A 19,365-nucleotide genomic window follows, 5' to 3' on the forward strand; every position below is an offset into this window, starting at 1 on the left:
GGCCGACTCGAGATAATATATCTGAGCCAAGACTGACTCCATGTGTCCTCAGAGCATTATCGATCACATAATCAGGGACATGGGTTGAGACAGACAACAAATGTTCCCATGTGGGAATCTGCTTCTTTGGGGTCGGAGTAGTTTTTTGGGAAACCTGGACTTTTGGAGGAGGCAGGGGGTGTGAGACCTTGGCAGATACCCTGACGTAGGGTCTGCAACAGCATCTTGGCTTGGGCCTTGGGAGTCCGGGGATACAGGAGTCACCTCGGCTCTTTTTTGGATCTTCGAGGAGTGCCCTCCTTTCTGTGACGCCATCTGGCACTTACATGCCTTCGCTCCCGTAGGATGGCTCAGTACGTTTTCCAAGTCAGACTCCATGTCGCCTAAAAATACACAATTTACACATTAGTGTTCAAGCCTGAATTACAAAAAGAAGCAAGAATAAGGCCAAAAGAAACCTAACTGGTACTCTCTACCAAGCTTGTGCTAAGCAACAGCCTCGAAAGGTCTCTATAAACGTTGGTCCCGTATTGAACGACGACCCCATCCCAAACCTCGTTTAAACTATACAAGGTTTGGTACTGACCTAACCAGCTATCAAACCTACGTACCCTCTCATCTACCCAGGACCAAACATAAAAGTTATCCCTAGGATCCGGAAAGAGGATCAGTGTGTCAGGCTTGTGCTTAAGAAAAGAAGGGGACCACATATTGGAGCTAAGTATTACTTTACCTCCACCACTCGAGCTCGAGGCCTCGCCCTTCGCTTCATTTCGCGAGACAAACCGATCATGATGGTGAGACACATGGGAACGGGCTCGTGAGCTTGAAGTCCTCCATCTCGGGGGAAGTCTCTCAATGGGAAGTGGCACGTGCTCCCACTTGAAGTACTTGTGGTAGGCAGAGTCGTCTGTAGACTGGTCTTTGTCTATAGACTGGTCTTGCTCGAAGAGGCCACAAGCTCGAAGCCGCTCTTCGTGGAGAAGATAAGATACAGAACGCCGACCATAGGGCAGTTCCTTATGTTCCACCATCGACTCTGAGGGGGTGAGATGATGATAGTTGGCTGAAGATAAGGTCATATGTTATTATTTCGAGCCTATTCATTAAACGAAAGGGAAAGAAATGAGTGTGAGTACTTACGGATGCGTTGGAATGAATAGAATCTAGAAGTAGCGAGGCCATCCGTCCAGAAGAACGCGAGCTTGAATTTGGGAGGATGGTTTGAAATATCCTCGAAAAGTTTCTTCCCCTTCGGGTAGCTCGACAAATAGTAGAAGCCATCCCTTCCTTGAGCTCGAGAGGGGATGCTTTTGAGATAGAAGAGATACAGAGTGTCTTGGGGTGAGGGTCCTTCCCACTTCAGTTCGTGGTACGAGGACCTAAGGGTGGAAAGAACCCTGTATGAATTGGTATGGAGTTGGAAGGGAGCAAGCCCAACAAAATCCAGAAAATTATTAAAATATGATTTCAAGGGTAGCAGAGCCCCTACCTCCATCTCCAGGGGTGAAGTAGGTTCGCTCGTTTGGAGTCGCAGGTCGGCACATCAGTGTGCCAGAAAGTTTCAAGCCGTGGCAAGCTAATAGATTAGAAATTTGGCCCATTGAGGTGACTGAGCTCCAGTAATGCTCAACCTCAAAAAAACCGTCTTGCAGGGTGGGAATGGATGCATCTTGAGAAGTTGGAGGATGGTTTGAAGAGTCTTCCATCAGTGAGAACGAAAGTGCACCAGGCTCGTAAGCAACAGTGACTTTGAGTTTGGGATCTAGCGGGATAGGTCTGATCTTGGGGTCCGGATTTGGATAAATTGCAACTCGGAGTGTTTTCCTTTCTCCTTCCTCGACCTTGTCAATTTGACGTCGAAAACGGTCTCGGCTGTCCTCTTATTTGCACCTCTCATGGTGCTCGCGTATTATGCACTGGTTCCGAGTGAAGGGAGACTTCAGACTGGGAGATGATGGAGAGTAAGAAATTACGAGCACTGACCCCCACCGAGTCTCAGAGGTCTGCGACATCTAACTAGAAAGAAAAGGGTGAGGTGTAGTGTCTTGAAATGTTACTTAGCTATATAGTAGCAATAGTACCTAGTATTAGTTTGTAGTATGTTAGTTTCTGTGAATTTTGGTTCAAGGTGGACTTAGTTGGAAACTCATAGCAACGGTTATGGATTTTCTAAGTTTAACCTATACTTTAGAAATATTAATTATATCATAAGGTTTGATTAATATTGCTGGTTTTAGAAATATTATTTATAATAACCTAAGGTTTAGATTGAATTATTAAGAATATGACACTTGTCACAAGCAAGGTTATTAAGGATTTAAGTATTTTTGATGAATAGTTTAATTAAAAGAAAGATCTTAAGCTCTAGAATCTTCCACCAGCTGTTAGGATCGTATTTGTAATCAGTCAAAACTGTTTAATCAATTCAAAATATGCTGAAAAAGTGCAAATACATGTTTGATATATCAACATATACCGATATATCACAACTATAGGAGTCGATATATCGCCTACGGGAGATACGAAAAACACGTTGACTTTGTACGAATGAACAAACGAGGCTCGGGATATAGGTCTAGGCGATATATCGCCCAGAGTAGGCGATATATCGCCCCTTGCATATATTTTTGGAAGCTTGAGATTTTAAATTTTTAAAAACAGCCTTAACCACTTGGACCTGCCTTTGAACGATTTTGACCGAGTTCTGGGCCTCTGTTGAACGAAAATTCAAATCTTTTTCATTTTATATTCATTTATTTATTCAAATTAAAAGGGTTAGTTTCACTCCTTGAACTCTATATATAGGACCTAGTACTCAGCCATTTCCTTCATTCTTCAAGCATTCTTCAGAGCCTCCAAGCTGCTAAGAATACTATAGAGAGAAACACTTGGGTTTTGGGATAAAAGCTTTTCCAATCTAAGCTTTTCTAAACACTTGGGAAGTGAGATATACTGTTATTTCGGTATCGAAGTATAGATCAAAATCATAGTTATCCAAGGTATTCTTATCCTTAAGTTCAGTTCTTCATGGTTCTTTAGTTTGCTTTTATTTTCTTTCAGATCCTAACTCTTGTTTATGATTCTTGGTTAGGTGTTTAAGTTATTTGAAACTTAAGGCTTTCGGTAAGTTTTCACCTTGATGGTTTAGTTCTCTTTTTCATCCATTTTCTTTAGAAACTAATGGTTTTACTGTTAGTTTTAGGAGTGTTCCAAATCTCGTTCTTGTCTCCAATTAACCATTTTTTGGTAAGGAAAATAGGTTAGATTATATGTGTTTATATGTTTATGTTATAATATGTTTTATGCTATGATATGTATATGTATAAATATGTTTTGTAGTCCTTGGGCATATGACTTGCTTAGACTTCAAGCCCCAAGAATTTATGTTGTAGTCGTTTGGGCATATGACTTGCTTAGATAGCAAGCCCCAAGAATTTTATCATTTTCATGGTTTAGAGTTATGATTTACCCTACCTCGATTAGTAGACAGAGACCTAGATGGGCTATCATATACTATAGTTGTGATCTAACCTACCTCGATTAGTAGACAGAGGACCTAGATGGTTTTATCACATGCCATGTTAATGAGTTAATGGCCATTAATATTGTAGTCATATATGATATACGTTTTTATAGTCATATGTTTTATAGTATATGTATATGATATAGTCTCATGTTTATGATTTATGATATATGTTGTTAATAGATTTTCCTTGCTAGGCATTAGGCTCATTCCATTCTTTTTAGAATGATTCAAGAAAATGAACATGGAAGGCATGAAAGATTCGTGGTAGCTTGGCATGTGTGTTGAGGATGAATGGCCTGAATGGCCTGCTAGAAGATCGAGGATGACGTTGTTTAAAGTCTTTTAAATTATGGTTTTATGAATTTCCGCACTTACTATTTAAAAAATTAATTTAAAGTTTATGTTTTATGTTTTATAACAATGGGATCCCATATCATATCACATTTTGTATTTCATACCATATTTTGTATTTGGCACAATATTTTGGTTTTTTAAATAAAGTTATGTAATTCTTTATGTATGTGTTCCAAAATAGTAGCTATATCTAGTAGTTTTTAATGGTCCGAGGTCTTAGATATAGTCGGGTCATTACGTGAGGGCCAGGCATGCAAGAAATCACAGAGTACAATTTTGGTAATTCGAGCTCGAAAGCACGAGATCACGGAGTAAACTCAATCGAGACTGAGGCCTCAAAAGGATAAATCGAATTCAAAGTGGAGCCCCGAACTATTTTAAAGTCGGGCATCAAGCGTGTACTTAACACGAGAGTGGGGAAGTTTGGTTTCATTTTAAGGATCCTTAATTTTCAAGGATAAAGGTTACGGTTACCCAAAAAGGTGATAATTTTGGAATTTGTGCAGTTAAAAACCCTAATTTAGAACCCCCATTTCTTTGCTTACATGATACACTATTATTCCAAAAATCATACCTTTGCATTTTTTGCATTGAATTTGGGTTTGAAACCCATGGTTAAAAAAATTTGAGTCTTAATTTTATGTAGTATCAGCTAAACAGTATTGCTAAAGCTACTAACTAGTGCATATATTCATACGGAAAGAAAGTACGTAAAAATGCATGAAGAAATAAAGATTCAGAAATCAAGTAAAGGAACTTACACACAGATTCTTGCGGATATAGCAACGTTGCCGATTGAAGGATCGGTTGCAAAAATGATCTCACGGAGTCGAAAATGCTAAGATTATTTGCCTTCTTGGTTTGGAGAACATGCAAAGAAGAAAAGAGAGTTTTGGCTAGCGACCTTGAAAATGTAATGAAGAAGACATAGTAGATATATTTATAGATCCCAGAGGATGTCAAGGGTCGGACTAATCTGGGTTGTTGGTTTGATTTGGAGTCTGATCTAACGGTTGGGGTGTAAATATGGGAATGGCGGCAAAAAGTTGAAACGCGAAAAGACGTGGGCATGTCAAAAAATTACTCTAGTACTCTGACTGCGCAATCCATGGTTGACGCGTGTCCATACTCAAGTATGGTAGGTGGCTCGATTTTCAAAAGTAGTAGTTCAAAAGTTTCTTTCTCATAGGATTCTAACTGATACTTTTGAGGGGGCGAAATGTTACACCCAAATTTCAAGAATACAAATTTTGATCTCGAATGTTAGGCTCATAAAGTGTAAGCTCGGAATAAGAAGGTTCGTCTGAATCGGCTTTAATAAAAATATCAAGAACAACCTTGTTTTACAGTAAATGTACATTGGAATTAGTGAGCTCGGAAACTACATGGTCTCGGAGGTGTTCCGAGGCTATAAGTAAAGCTCGAAGCTACAATGACAAAGGTCCAACACTTGTATAACTTCCTTGATTCCTCTCCTGCCATCATACAAGACAGTTCGAGATCAGGCATTGAGAGCTCGAAAAAGATGATCTGAACAATGTTACTTGTTAAAAGTCAAGGCGAATCGATGTAGCGAGCTCCTGATGGCTGATCGATAACAAAATCATGTGAGTTGAATGTTCAAGGTCGCGAGCTGAGTGTGATCATCTTTATTATTATAAAATCCCTATGTTTAAGGGATCAGTTGTAATTTGTTGTTAAATCCCAAATATCATATGATTTATACGCGTGCATAGTAACTATATGAATTTAATTAATTGATTTGTATAATAACTCCCTGAAATATTCTGTAAACCACTATATAAATACTGTGGAACAATTCATTTGTAAGGACAGAAAAAATGAGTATTGGGAAGACTCTGTAAAATTGCTTCCAGAAAGCTTTTAGAAAATTCCATAAAGTGAATAACACTATCTCGTGGACTAGGCAGATTTTAACTGTTGAACAACATAAAAATCGTGTCTATTATTATTTGTTTCCTCCGCTATTTTGTTTAATTGCTCTTCATTTCTAAGTTGACAAAAAACGGCGTCAAAAGTTATATTGGCCCATTGTGGGCATAAATGTGATTATATGTGCGTAAATGATTGGGACCACATTATAATGTGGATATATTTGCAGTAGACGGCTCGAGACGATCCTAGTGAGCGGGTTAGCGAAATAGTCACAACAGGGTCCAAAACCTGGCTCGAGGCGAGCGATGGGATATTTTGGGAAGTGTAATGTAGATTTCGGATTTATCGAGTAATGGATAAATATTTGGTAGTTATTTGGGCACGAAGAGATTAATTGAGAATTTGTAGGGCCACTCGAGGATTAGAGGGAAAGGTGGAAAATGACGATTTTCCTCTTGGGGCCATTTAATGTTAAGAGAATGCTTAAGGGGTATTTTGGTCTTTTCATTATCAGATATAGTTAGGAAACTTCAGGAGTTAGCTAGAAACAACTAGAATACTCTCAGTCCCTTCTGTAACGCCCTACTACCTTAGAGTTATTACTAAGTGAGTTTAAAAAGTGCATTCAACTTGCTAACCAAGCATTAAGATCAAAAGTGTAACTAAACTATATTAAAATCACATAATTTGAAAGTGTAGTCAATCACTGAAAACTATGATTGTTTTACATTAGGGATCCCAAAAGAAAATATTGTTTATAAATATCTACAAGTCAAAATGTGTTTGAAGTCGACTAAACGACAAAATAGAATCCAGTACAAAATAACTCCCAAAAATACCCCTGGCCGTGGCAACCAGGCAGACCAGACAACTACGCATCGCCTCACGCCCTCTGTACTCAAGGTTGGCCAATCTTCCCCTTGCCCTTACCTGCACCACAGAGCACCCGTGAGCCGAAGCCCAGCAAGAAAACCCCACAAAAATAGATAACATATGCGTATAAATCAATTAGCATATAAACAAGTCGTCATTAGGCTAAACCATAAGGCCATGTCGTACCAGGCCCTGGGTTCTCAGTCCACACCGTAAGGATATCCCAGGTATCCTTTAGGGTCTCGCCCTAGCAACTCGCACTCCGCGTGCTAAACGCTGCTCCCGGCCCCTTGCCACACTCGGCCTTCGCCGTTCTCGGCCCTTGCTATTCTCGGCGTTCACCGTACCCGACTCTTGCCGATCATTCACATATTTATGTACATAGCATAATTAATCAAACACTTAAATACGGATTAACATATTCAATGGGCTATGCCCTACACATAATCATATAGAGCCATGCCCTGCAACACAACTATGGGGCCTCGCCCTGCTCTATGGGTACAACGATTTTCTTACCTGTGTCCCGAGCTTCTTGAGTACTGAAATCACAAGCACAGTCCTCTAACCCGAGCCTCACTGAAAACCTAGTCACAACACATACATATCACTATCATTACTAACCAATTATAATCATCTCCCGGAACCAATCCTAAGCTCTCAGGACCTCCGAGTTCCCCACACAAGGTAGCGAAAGCGTCCCTCGAGCCCCTTGGGCAAAAGCCTAAAAACTGAAAATTCCCCCTGCCCAGAAATGGCCTAGCGCCGCGGCACTAATCCATAAGGGCCGCGGCGCCCAGAAAGGTGCCCCTTCCCCTGATGTATCCCAGCTCCGCGGCACGGAAGAACAGGGCCACGGCGCCCATACGCGAACCCAGAAATTTGGGTTTTTCCTAACATTTTCCCCGAGCCAAAACACTCCCAAATCAACACCAAAGCATACCTAAGTCTCAAATTCAATCCAAAACCCCTTATAGACCATCTAATAACTCAAAAACATCAACAACAAGCCTAGATACACATTCAAACCCAAAATTCACCTAGTGGCTTCAATTTCACAAAACTTAAAGCACCATTTATAAAACTTAAACCTCCCTTCAGAAAACTTAAACCATACCAGTCATTAAACTTCAGAGATGCACGAAATTCTTACATCAAACTGAAATTCGACCTTGAGCCACTTCCAAACCCAATTCAAAGCTTGACTCCCTTGATTTCCAATCTGAATCCCACAGTCACTAAGCCACAAACTCAACTTTCAGCACACCACTCAGATTCTCAAAACATGCAAGGAAACCTAAAAATCAGATATGAGACCTTACCTCTGAATTAACCTTGGCCTATGCTTGACTCTAGTTTCTTCAAATCAACCTTGAATTCCTTGCTTAGCCTCAAAGATTTTCAGCTCTCTTCCACCTTTCTCTACTAGCTTCTTGGTTCCTTTGAGCTTCCAACATAAGACATTCAATTTATGCCTAAGTAAAATAATGTATATGACTTTCCCGAGCCAAGATTATCTTCTCCTAAGGCCAAATGACCCAATTGCCCTCCTTTCCAACTTAGTCTCTAGCTAACCCTCAAGGGTATTATAGACTTTTCCTTAATCCCTTGCAAGAATACCACTTTCCACTTAAAACAACTATCCTCAAGAGTTACCTATAGTTACCAAAGTTACCAAAGTGCCACTAACCATTCCTTAAGTACTCCAAACTCAAGTTATAATATTCCCAGAATACCTCTAGGCTCCTCCCGAGCCGGGTATTTAACCCCGTTGTGACTTTTAGCGAAACAGCTCACTAGGACCATCTCGGAACATGCATAAAAAATATATCACCATTATCACATTTATGCCCTCAACGGGCTAAAATTACAAATATGACCCTAGCAACCAAACAGGGCCCACGTGCATATTTAATCGCCTAACATGCATTCTAATCACATATTCATTAAATTCACATATATTAATATAATATAACAGTTATTGCCCTCCAGGGACGCTAATCAAGGCCCCAAGCCTTATTAGCAAATTTGGGTCGCTATACCTTCGCTGTCACGTTCATCTCTTTCTCACTCTAAGGCTTTGGTGCACTTGGGAATTTTGAAGAGATTATTTAGGAAATTGAGGCTGGGAATTTGGATTCAAGCTGGAATTGGAGTAGGGAACAAATCAAGGTCATGATTGATGGTTGGGGTAAGATTATAAACCTTGAACTGTTGTTTAATTCATGATGTAGTTTTAGTCATGCTTAGGGGTGCTTAAGTTAGTTTCTTATTTTGGGATGTAGGGTGGATGGAGCAATTATCATAGGTCATATGTGTTGTTTTTGATGTGTTAGAAAGAGTTCTCAACTCAATTATGGTTTTAGAACATGTTGAGGTTGAATTATGTGGCTTTGGATTGGGGAAAAACGTAGGAATTACTAGGTTTTATAGGTTTGGAGTCCTGAGTTGCGGCCCTGTTCTTCAGGTGTTGTGGCCGGCCTGGTTGAAGAGGTTGGACCTGCCTCTGATTTCGCCATACGTCGCGGCATGGGGGAGCATGCCGCGGTCCACGTCCTCCAGTAGGGAGGGCCTTGCCCTCTGACCAAGTAGCAGATTGGGGCCCTAAAGGGCATGCCACAACTCTAAATGGAAAAATAGGGAAGGTTAAGGTTTTTAGCTCGAGAACTCAAATGCTAAGGCTCGGGAAGGATTTTACTACCCAGTTTAGTATAATTCGAGGTGTTGAAGGCTATTATTTTATTCCAAAGTTTTTTAAATGGTTTAGGATCTTATTGGTTATCCACTATTGCATTATGACTAGGTTGTATCGCAAGGGCTCGGGATTAGGGATTGTGCTTGGGACAGTCATACGCTTGCTGCTCGGGACCTGAGGTAAAAAACTGTACCCGAGTTGTGATTAGGGCTTAAACCCCTTGTATGAATATGAACATATATGTAGTTGAGAATGTCTGATTAGGCATACTTATATAAGATGCCATTGATTACTTGCTATGCATTGTACATCTGTGAATATATTTGTTTACAGGACAGCCTAAGGGTGCCGGGGTCCAATAACAAGCGTGCGGAAAGTAACCCAGCCTAAGGGTTCTGGGGTTGGCTATAAATCCCATGGACTCGGCCTAAGGGCACCGGGCCGGGGAATTATACCATAAACAGAGGTGTGGCTCGTGCTTAACTATTTGTATTGATTAATGAGATTGATTTATACGTTTGATTAAGCTAAGTACTTCTATTGAGTTTGTTTCATATAATCTAATGTTAGTCGAATCTGATGAATTATATTTACTGCATTTATATTGTTACCTAGTTGTGCATGTTGTTTTAAGCTTTCTTGTTGGGCCTTGACTCACAAGTGCTATGTTGATAAGGTAAGGAAATAGATAGCGGGACCAGCCATGAGTTGGAGAGCTTCAGGGGTGGTGTGTACATATGGGGCCTGCCCGATCGCCAAGGTCAGGATAGCTTGGGAGGAACTAGAGTTATACCCTGTTTTGCCACATAGGATGGCTAAGCTGTAATTTTTTTTACAAGTATGTAAACTGATTTTTGGGATCCCATTTATAAACTTGATATTTCATTGAAAAATAACCATTTTGTTGACCAAATCTTTGTATACTTGACCTCGGCATAGTCTTTAATTACATATTTATGTTTCAAATGACTTGCTTAGCGGGTTAAGCACTATTTTAAACACATAGTGTAACAGTATTAGTTATCCAGGGCGTTACATGCCCTTATAAACAATAATGAGCCTAAATTCATATTTAATACTTATAAACATGCATATAAATATAGTCATATCGTCATATATATCATCCAGGCCACATAGTCATGCATTTAATCAATTAATCACACATATATCCAATTATGCCCTCCCAACATACTAATCAAGGCACTAAACCCTATTAGCATTTTTTGATTGTTACAGTACTAATGTGGCATAGTTTGAATTGCAAAGACCAATGAGTTTATGAACTTGTTCAGGGTAGTAAAACAGGGACAGAGTATGTCAATGAATTTGATGGGTTGGCCAAATTCGTTTTTGATTTGGTACAAATAGATGTGGCCGGGAAGGAGTGATTTTTTTTAGGAATGAACTTCGTGATGGCCCAGAGCGTAAGGATCGATCCTGTACATGAGATTTCTACCTACGCTCTGGTGGTAGGGAGGGAATTTGCTATTGAGAATGTGGGAGAAGAGATATGTACTTGGAGCATCGTAGGGCAATAAGCTCAGACAATGGTACCCCCAATTGCAAGATATGGTTGGGGTGGAGGGGTCATGGTAGTCAGGGTGGCCACCAGGGCAGCAATGAGGCCTGGAGAAGTTATGCAGTACGCGTCAGGTGCAGGAGACGCATCTCTGAGAATTCCGTGTGAAGGCATGTTTTCTATGTTGAATAGTTGGGCACTTCAAAAAGGATTGTCTGAGATCGAATAAGGAAGAACCAAGGAGTATAGATAGTTCGACTCAAGCTTGAGTGTCCATCTCGACACAATCAGAGCATGAGGCTGGTCCCTCGGTGGCGACAAGTCGTCTTTCTAGTTCTCGATCCTTTATATTGTGTTGATGTAGTCTGGTACTATGTATCTCTTTCTAAAGGGCATAGATATGTGGTACATACTATATGATTATTACAATATGGGGTTTAAGATCATAGTGCCTGCTGGGGAAAGTTGGTAGTTTCCAGCAGATAGGTCAGAGTACTATTGGTGGAGAGTTAGCAATAAAATTAATTGAGTTGTTTATATGAGGATTTTAATAAGATCCTAAGTATGGATTAGTTTTCCAAATAAGGGACAATAATGGACTGTAAGAAAATATGGGGACTTCTGGGATTAAAAGGAAAGGACCCAGTTGTGTTCACGAGATTCCTAGCTATTGTGGTAGGTACCACCATAGTTATATCAGTTAGAGTAGAGAAAAACTATATTGGCCTGTGAGGTTTTAGATAGGTTTATGAGGATTCAATGGGAGTGCTGTCACCTCTAGAAATTGAGTGTGCCATAAGATTAATGTAGGGATTGAACTGGCATCCGAGACATCATGCAAAATGGTGCCAACTGAGCAAAAGGAATTAAATGTTCAGTCAAAGAAGTTACTCAACTTGGGAATTGATTAGATAGAGATTATCACCATTGGATATAAGGATAATTCTGCGAGAACGTGTACGACATATAGATAGTCTAATAAAGTAATTATCAAGAATAGTTACCCATTGCCAAGGGTAGATGATTCATTTGTTCGGTTGTAAGGTAAGACATTACTCTCAGGAATTGAACCTTGATCAAGTTATGACCAGCTAAGGATCAAGGAAAGGTACATTTCAAGAGTTACCTCTTGCACCAAGAATGATGTGATGGATTTTCAGTGAGGGCTCTTGAACTGACCAATGCTCTAGCGACCCAAGTAAATTCAACAAGCAGAGATTACAAGGATGATTTGTACAAGTCGTATTTGGATCGATCGATAATTTTTTGAACTACTTCTAGTTAGAAATAGAATGCGAGTAACATTTTAATTGATATTACCGAGGTTAAGGAAGCAGGGATTACAGGTAAGATTCCAAAAGGGATAAGTTCTGATTTCTCCATGTGGTGTTCAAGGTCAGATTATGGGAAGTGATGGGATCATGTATGATTTAGTTAAGATAGAAACATTAAGGAATTTTTTAAAGGTTAAAAGTACTGTGGGACTAGCGAAAACACATCGTCCTTTACTTGAAGCATATTCGAAGGCAGCCATACCCTTGACTAAAGTGACGTAAGGACCTAAAGTTTGCGTGAATAGATAGTTGCATGCCAGATTTTTGAATGTTAAAATACAGGTTGATTAGCATGCTGTGGTATTATAATACGCATGTGATAAACTGATATAAGAGGACAACACGGTGGACACTGTCCTTGCTTAAAACGAGGAGTTAGTAATGCGGTGCGTCAAGGACTAGTGTGTGCCTGTGTATAGACTGAAAAAGGTGATTGTTTGTGCTGCACAGTGGATAAAGGAATAAGAACATAGATGTTCTATGTGGGACTTCAAGTTAAAGCAATGCCAGATATATGGGGTTAGGGTGAGGTGATGACACTTATGAGAAAGAAGAGTATACACTAGCATAAAAGTTAAAGCGTTTTGTCACCCTTAGGGTTAAACTTGGAATAAGGCATTAGTAGGAACTGGTGAAGGACTCATAGTGAGATCCTATATTAACCAAGGAAAACTCACGTGTGGGTTGATTCCTTGAGTTGGAAAGGTCTATGCAAGTTGTATGATTCACAACAGATTGCAGCAAAGTCAGATAAGAAAACGAACAGGATTGGTATAGATACTGTGATTGTTAATTGATAGATATACCTCTACAAACAATGAAATGCTTAAAGAAAATCTTGTAGGAATGGCTATGAACCCTTCTATTTTAACATGGATAGGTTAAGATATAAGGATCGGATACATGTTCTAATGGATGTTGGCATCAAGGTGGAGACTCCGAATAAGCCTTATATCAGCCTCTATGATTGTTATAGACAGTAATCTGGAATGTGTGTTAAGACCTGAAATCCATATATCAGATGGTTGACTACCTAACCATGCAGGAAGTGAGAAATGAATATCAGAAGCCAGAGAGGCTATTATGACTCTAGGGCATCCTAGAGTTAGTATGGAGGGATATAATTATGGACTGTATGGGTGGATCACCTTAGATTGCAGGTAAGATGATTGGATATGAGAAGTTGTGACATGACATATTAAGTGAACACACTGTTGTATGTGTGAGCGAGTTATCATAGGAATTGGTTATGCGAAAGGAGATCGTAAGTCTCCGTGGTGCACTAGAGTCGATAGCGTCGGATTGAAACCATTTATTAATTTTTCCCAGGTTCTGGAACGGATCACCAAGGGAAACGAGTATAAGATTAGGATTTGGAATTATTGGTAACCTTCAGACAGACTAATTACTTGAAGGAACAACTCAGACTTCAAGCATTTTATTTCGAATGTGTAAGTTTTCAGGACATTGAGACAAGTACGGTTCCTTAATTAGATTGTCACGGTGATGAATACCGGTCGACGACCAGAGTGACTTTGAATAAGATATTCTGAGACAGGAAATGTTAATTATCTATTCCAAGGAATGAAATGAGAGACAGGAAGTATTCTGGTTCAAAATTGGTCCAGAGGACCAATAAAGTTAATAGGGATTGTTAGGGCTGGAGTGTCTGCTTTATTAAAAAGACATAAGAGTTTGCAAATTTAAATATGGGAACGTCGCCTTCCATGATAAGAGATCTTGTGCCTTTTCGAGTATTTTTAAATAAAAGATAAGATAATTTGGAAAGAAAGAGAAGATTTGACTCTAGGTTTGCTAGACTTTTGAGATCTTAACAATGATTAGGCCAGAGGCCTACAAATTAGCCTTACCCCAGCATGGGTAGAGGTTCATAAGGTGTTACTGGTGCCAGTGCTAAGGAAAGAGTTGTCAAGTACTACCCCTGTTCGGGTGAAGAGACCCTGGTATTTCAGTGGGACTTATTGTGTATGGAAAAACAAGTAGAAATCCTGGATAGAATAGATAAATTCTTACGGGATAGATAAATCCTAAAATACCAGTGGAAACACTTTAGTTAAGCTGTTATAAAGAAATATAAAGGTAAAGGACTTGACTTTGAAGTTAGATTCAAATTTACGGGATCAGTATCCAGAGATGTTTGAATAAATTTCAAGGACGAAATTTCAATAGGGAAGGGATAGTTGTAACGTTTTGAATTCGCTAATTAGGCTTAGTGCCTAGACTATTGTGCCAGGAGGGCATAATTAGATTTATATATGAAATTAATTGAATATATGTGTGATTATGCGGCCTATATGATTTATGTTGTTAATGATTTATGCATGTTTATGTGTATTAAATATGCATGTGGGCATGTTTTGTTAATTAGGGCATATATGTAATTTTTGCCCGTTTAGGGAATATTTGTATTATATATACTTTATGAGTGACACAACATTAATATGTGGATATATTTGAGAAGTGTGGCTCGAGGCGATCCTAGAGAGCAATTTGGAGGAAAAGTCACATTGAGGATAAGTAGCGGGCTTAGGGTGAGCCTAGGGGCATTCTAGTAATTTGGAGAGTTACCGGGGATATTAGGGTATGAGTTATAATTGGGAAAAATATTCGTGTTTGGAAGATTAGTGGGATTACTTGGTAATTTTAAGTGATATTTGAGGATTAGTAAGTATCGGGGTAAAAGACTATGTAGCCCTAGGGGGCGTTAAAGGACTAAGTAAATGTTAGGGGCATTTTAGTCTTTTGTGTCAAGGGGGATAGACTTAATCACCTAGAACCTCTAAGAACCTAAGGAAGACTCAACTGTTGTCTCTCTCTTTCTCCTGCACGTTCTCTCTCTTTCGTTCCCTTGCTTTGTTAGAACTATTTAACTATGGAGAAATTAGCTTTGAGTTGAATGCTTGAGGTTGGGACTAGATTACGTGTAGCTAGGAGGTCATATTTAACAGCTGAGGTAACCTTCAATCCTTGTTTTGATTAAGTTTTGATATGATTTTTAGATTGTTTTGAGTTTTGAACTCAAGGATTTAATTTTGAGATGTGATGGATTTTTTGCTTAGTTGTTGTTGTAATTGTGTAGGCTTAGGACTAGTATTGAGGCATAGAGGTTCAATTTTGGCTTAGGTTCATGTTTAGGGTGAATTATGATGATTTCAGCTCGGGGAAAATGCAGGAATAATGTTCGGAAAACTAAGCTAGAGTGTACTCGCCGCGGTGCTCCAAGAGCAGCGCCGCATGAACTCAGAGGCCTAGCGGGTTCGCTGAACCGCCTTAGCAGTGCGATGCTTGGTGGATTGCGCCGCAGCGCGTGTCAATTAGGGAGGCTCTCTCACTTGTTAAGGGTCATGACTTAAATAGGGAATTTTGACCAAATAGGGTATTTAATCTCGGGAACTCAAATGTAAAGGCTCGGGAAGGATTCTACTACGCGGTTTAGTAGAATTTGAGATCCCGGAGGCTATAAATTTACCTTGAAGCTTTTAAATAGTCTAAGTGCTGGATGGTTCTCAATTATTTTTTTGTGACTAGGTTATATCGTTAGGCTTGCGTGTAAGGATCGTGCTCGGCGCTGCCATATGTTGTCTGTCGTGACTCCAAGTAAGAAAATTGCACCCAGGTTGTAATCAGGGCTTGGACCCCTGTAAATGGATATGACTGTGGTTACAAATGTGATTATTCGATTAGGCATGCTTTTATATGTAGCATCTGATTGTGTATTATGCAATCTATATGTTTAATTATATCTAATCTGAAAGGCTGGCCTAAGGGCGCCGAGGCCGACATCAAGCATGCGGAACGCAGCTCAGCCTAAGAGAGTCGGGCCTGAACGTCACCTAGGTATTCAGAAGTGTCAATTGCACTTGTCCAACTCATTGAATTTTAAATTGTATTATTTGTTTGTTTGAGTAGACTATTGCTGCTAATCTTGATTTTTATACTCTGTTACATATTGAATTGGTTGATTTAAGGTTTCTTGCTGAGTGTTGGCTCACGGGTGGTTTGTTGTGCAGATAAGGGCAAGGGTAAGCTGGAGCAGCCATGAGTTTCAGAGCTTCAGGGGCAGTGTGTACATATGAAACCTACTCGACTGCCATGGCCAAGAAAGCTTGGGAGAAACTAGGGTTAAACTCTATTTTGCAACCTAGGATGGCTAATGTATATTTTAATTGTCTTTTATCAGTCTGTAACAACTTTTTGGGATCCCATGTATAAACCTAACACTTTTATTGAAAAATGATTACTTTGTTGACCAAAATTTTTATTACCTAACCTTGGTTTAGTATTTAATCACACATTTAAGTCCAAATGACTCGTTTAGCGAGTTAAGCATCATTTTAAATAGATACTGTAACGGTCTTGGCTAACCAGATGTTGCAACTTGGTATCAAAGCGGTCTAGGGTTAAGAGCTCCAGAAGACCGGTTGACTATGTACACTCGCTGCTAAAGATAACCTCGAGTCACGGTTTTGTATCTAATAACTTGATAATGTGCATAACTTATTAATTGAACATAAGTGACTAATTTGCATGCTAGAATAGAGAGCATGAGATATATAAATGTATCTTGTGGGAGTAAGGCATATTAATTGATGCATGAACATTATAGACTTGTGTCTTGGTATACATACTGTATGTGGTTATTGTGGTGTTTGGTTTTGCTCATGGGATAGTTCTAGATAAGATTATCATGTCTGATAGGTTAAGTCATTGACTGCAGAAAGATTCAGATAGTTATGTATCCAAAGTAGTCAATTTTACTAGGCATTGTTCATATCGGGGTTGTGGATGATATTTGAGGCTAGAACCCTCCATCTACCCCCTAGAATTGGAAGCAGATGTTTGCTGGCATGCAAGCTAGATTGCTATAGGAGGACGAAGAGATTAGGTGGTTGAGACAGCGGGTTCTGCCAGGGAACGTAGCTCCGTTTGTTCTGACAACAATGGCACTAGTTTCGATTAAACCTGAGGGTGGGAACAGATGGGAACTTCTTAGATGTGGCCCGGAAGGAGTGATTCATTCGAGTATAGAACTTTGGATGGCCCAGAGCATAAGGATCACTCCAGTACATGAGATTTCTAGCTATGCTGAGGCAGTAGGGAGGGCCCTTGCTATTGAGAATGTAGGAGATGAGATCTGGAGTGGGAGTGCCATAGGCGAAGAAGCTCAGACAATGGTACCCCCAATTACGGGATCTTGTGGGTAGTCAAGGTGGCTGCTAGGGTGACAACAAGGCCTGGAGAAGTTATCCAGTATACCCCAGGTGCAGGAGACTTCATCTGGAAGAATGCCAAGACAAGGAATGTTTTCTATGTGGAATAGTTGGGCACTTCCAAAAGGATTGTCTGAGATAGTATAAGGAAGAATCAAGGAGTATTGATAGCTCGACTCTAGCTCGAGTGTCCATCTTCATTCAGTGAGAGCCTGAGGCTGGTCCCTAAGAGGAGACAGGTCGGCTTTCTAGTTCTCGTTCCTTTATATTGTGTTGATTGAGTCTGGTACTACGTATCTCTTTGTAAAGGGCATGGATATGTGGTACATACTATATGATTATTATGCTATGGGTCTTAAAATCTTAATCTCTGCCTGCGAAAATTGGTAGTTTCCAGTAAATGGGTCAAAGTAATACTGGTAGAGAGTTAGCAGTAAAATTGATTGAGCTGATTATATGAGGATTTTAATATGATCCTGAGCATGCATTATTTTTCCAAATAAGGGACACCAATGGAGCCTAAGAAAAGATGGTGACTTATGGGTCTAAAAGGAAAGGACCCAGTTGTGTTCACGAGATTCCTAGCTATTGTGGTAGGTACCACAAGGGTTATATCTGTTAGACCAGAGGAAAACTAGGTTGGCTGGTGAGGTTTTAGATGGGTTTACGAGGATTTGCTAGGATTGTTGTCGCATCTAGGAATTGAGTGTGCCATGGTACTAATGCAGGGATAGAAATGACATTGAAGACATCATGCAGAATGGTGCCAACTGAGCAGACGGAATTAAAAGTTCGGTCGAAGAAGTTACTAGAGTTGGGGATTGATTAGACGGAGCTTCTGACCATGGGATATGTCAACACCATTTGTAAGAAGAAGGACAAATCTGTGAGAACAATTGTCAAGAATAGGTACCCATTGTAGAGGGTTGGTGATTCATTTGTCCAGTTGTAAGGTAAGTCATTGCTCTTAGGAATTGACTCTCAATCTGGTTATGACCAAATGAGGATCAGGGAAAGGGACATTACAAGAATTACCTCTCGCACCAAGTATGATGTGATGGATTTTTAGTGAAGGCTCTTGAACTGACCAATGCTCTAGCATCCAACTTAAATTCAACAAGTAGAGAGTACAAGGATGATTTGGACAAGTCATATTTTGGTCGATCGAGAATGTTTTGGAATACTTCCAGTTAGAAATAGAACACGAGTAACATTTTCAATGATATTACCAAGGATAAGGAAGTGGGGATTACAAGTAAGGTTCTAGAAGGGTTAAGTTCTGATTTCTCCAGGTGGTGTTCAAGGTCACATTATGGGAAGTGATGGGATCATGTATGATTTAGTTAAGATAGAAACAGTAATGAATTTGCTAAATGAACGTTTTAGTGGTTAGAAGTATCGTGGGACCGACAAAACACATCAACCTTTACTTGAAGCATCTTCGAGGACTGCCATAGCCTTGCCTGAAGTAACATAAGGACCTAAAGTTTGCCTGATTGGATAGGTGTGTGCCAGATTTTTGATAATTAAAATAATGGTTGATTAACACGCCATGGTATTAGAATATGCATGTGATAGACTGATATAGGAGGACGAGACGGTGGACACAGTCCTTGCTTAAAATGAGGAGTTAATAATGCAGTGCATCAAGGACTAGGTTGTGCCTGTGTATAGACTGAAAGGTGATTGTTTGTGCTTCACAGTTGATAAATGAATAAGAACATAGATGTTCTATGTGGGACTTCGAGTTGAGAGTAATTCCATATGGCACTTTTGAGAAAGAAGTGTATACACTAGGATTAAAGTTAAAGCATTTTGTCACCCTTAGGGTTTAACCATGAAATAAAGCATTAGTGGGAACTGGTGAAGGACTCACAGTGAGATCCTTTATTACCCAAGGAAAAATAACATGGGGGTGGATGCCTTGAGTTGGC

Source organism: Humulus lupulus, chromosome 4 (genome assembly GCF_963169125.1).
Source record: "Humulus lupulus chromosome 4, drHumLupu1.1, whole genome shotgun sequence".
NCBI classification, from domain to species: domain Eukaryota; kingdom Viridiplantae; phylum Streptophyta; class Magnoliopsida; order Rosales; family Cannabaceae; genus Humulus; species Humulus lupulus.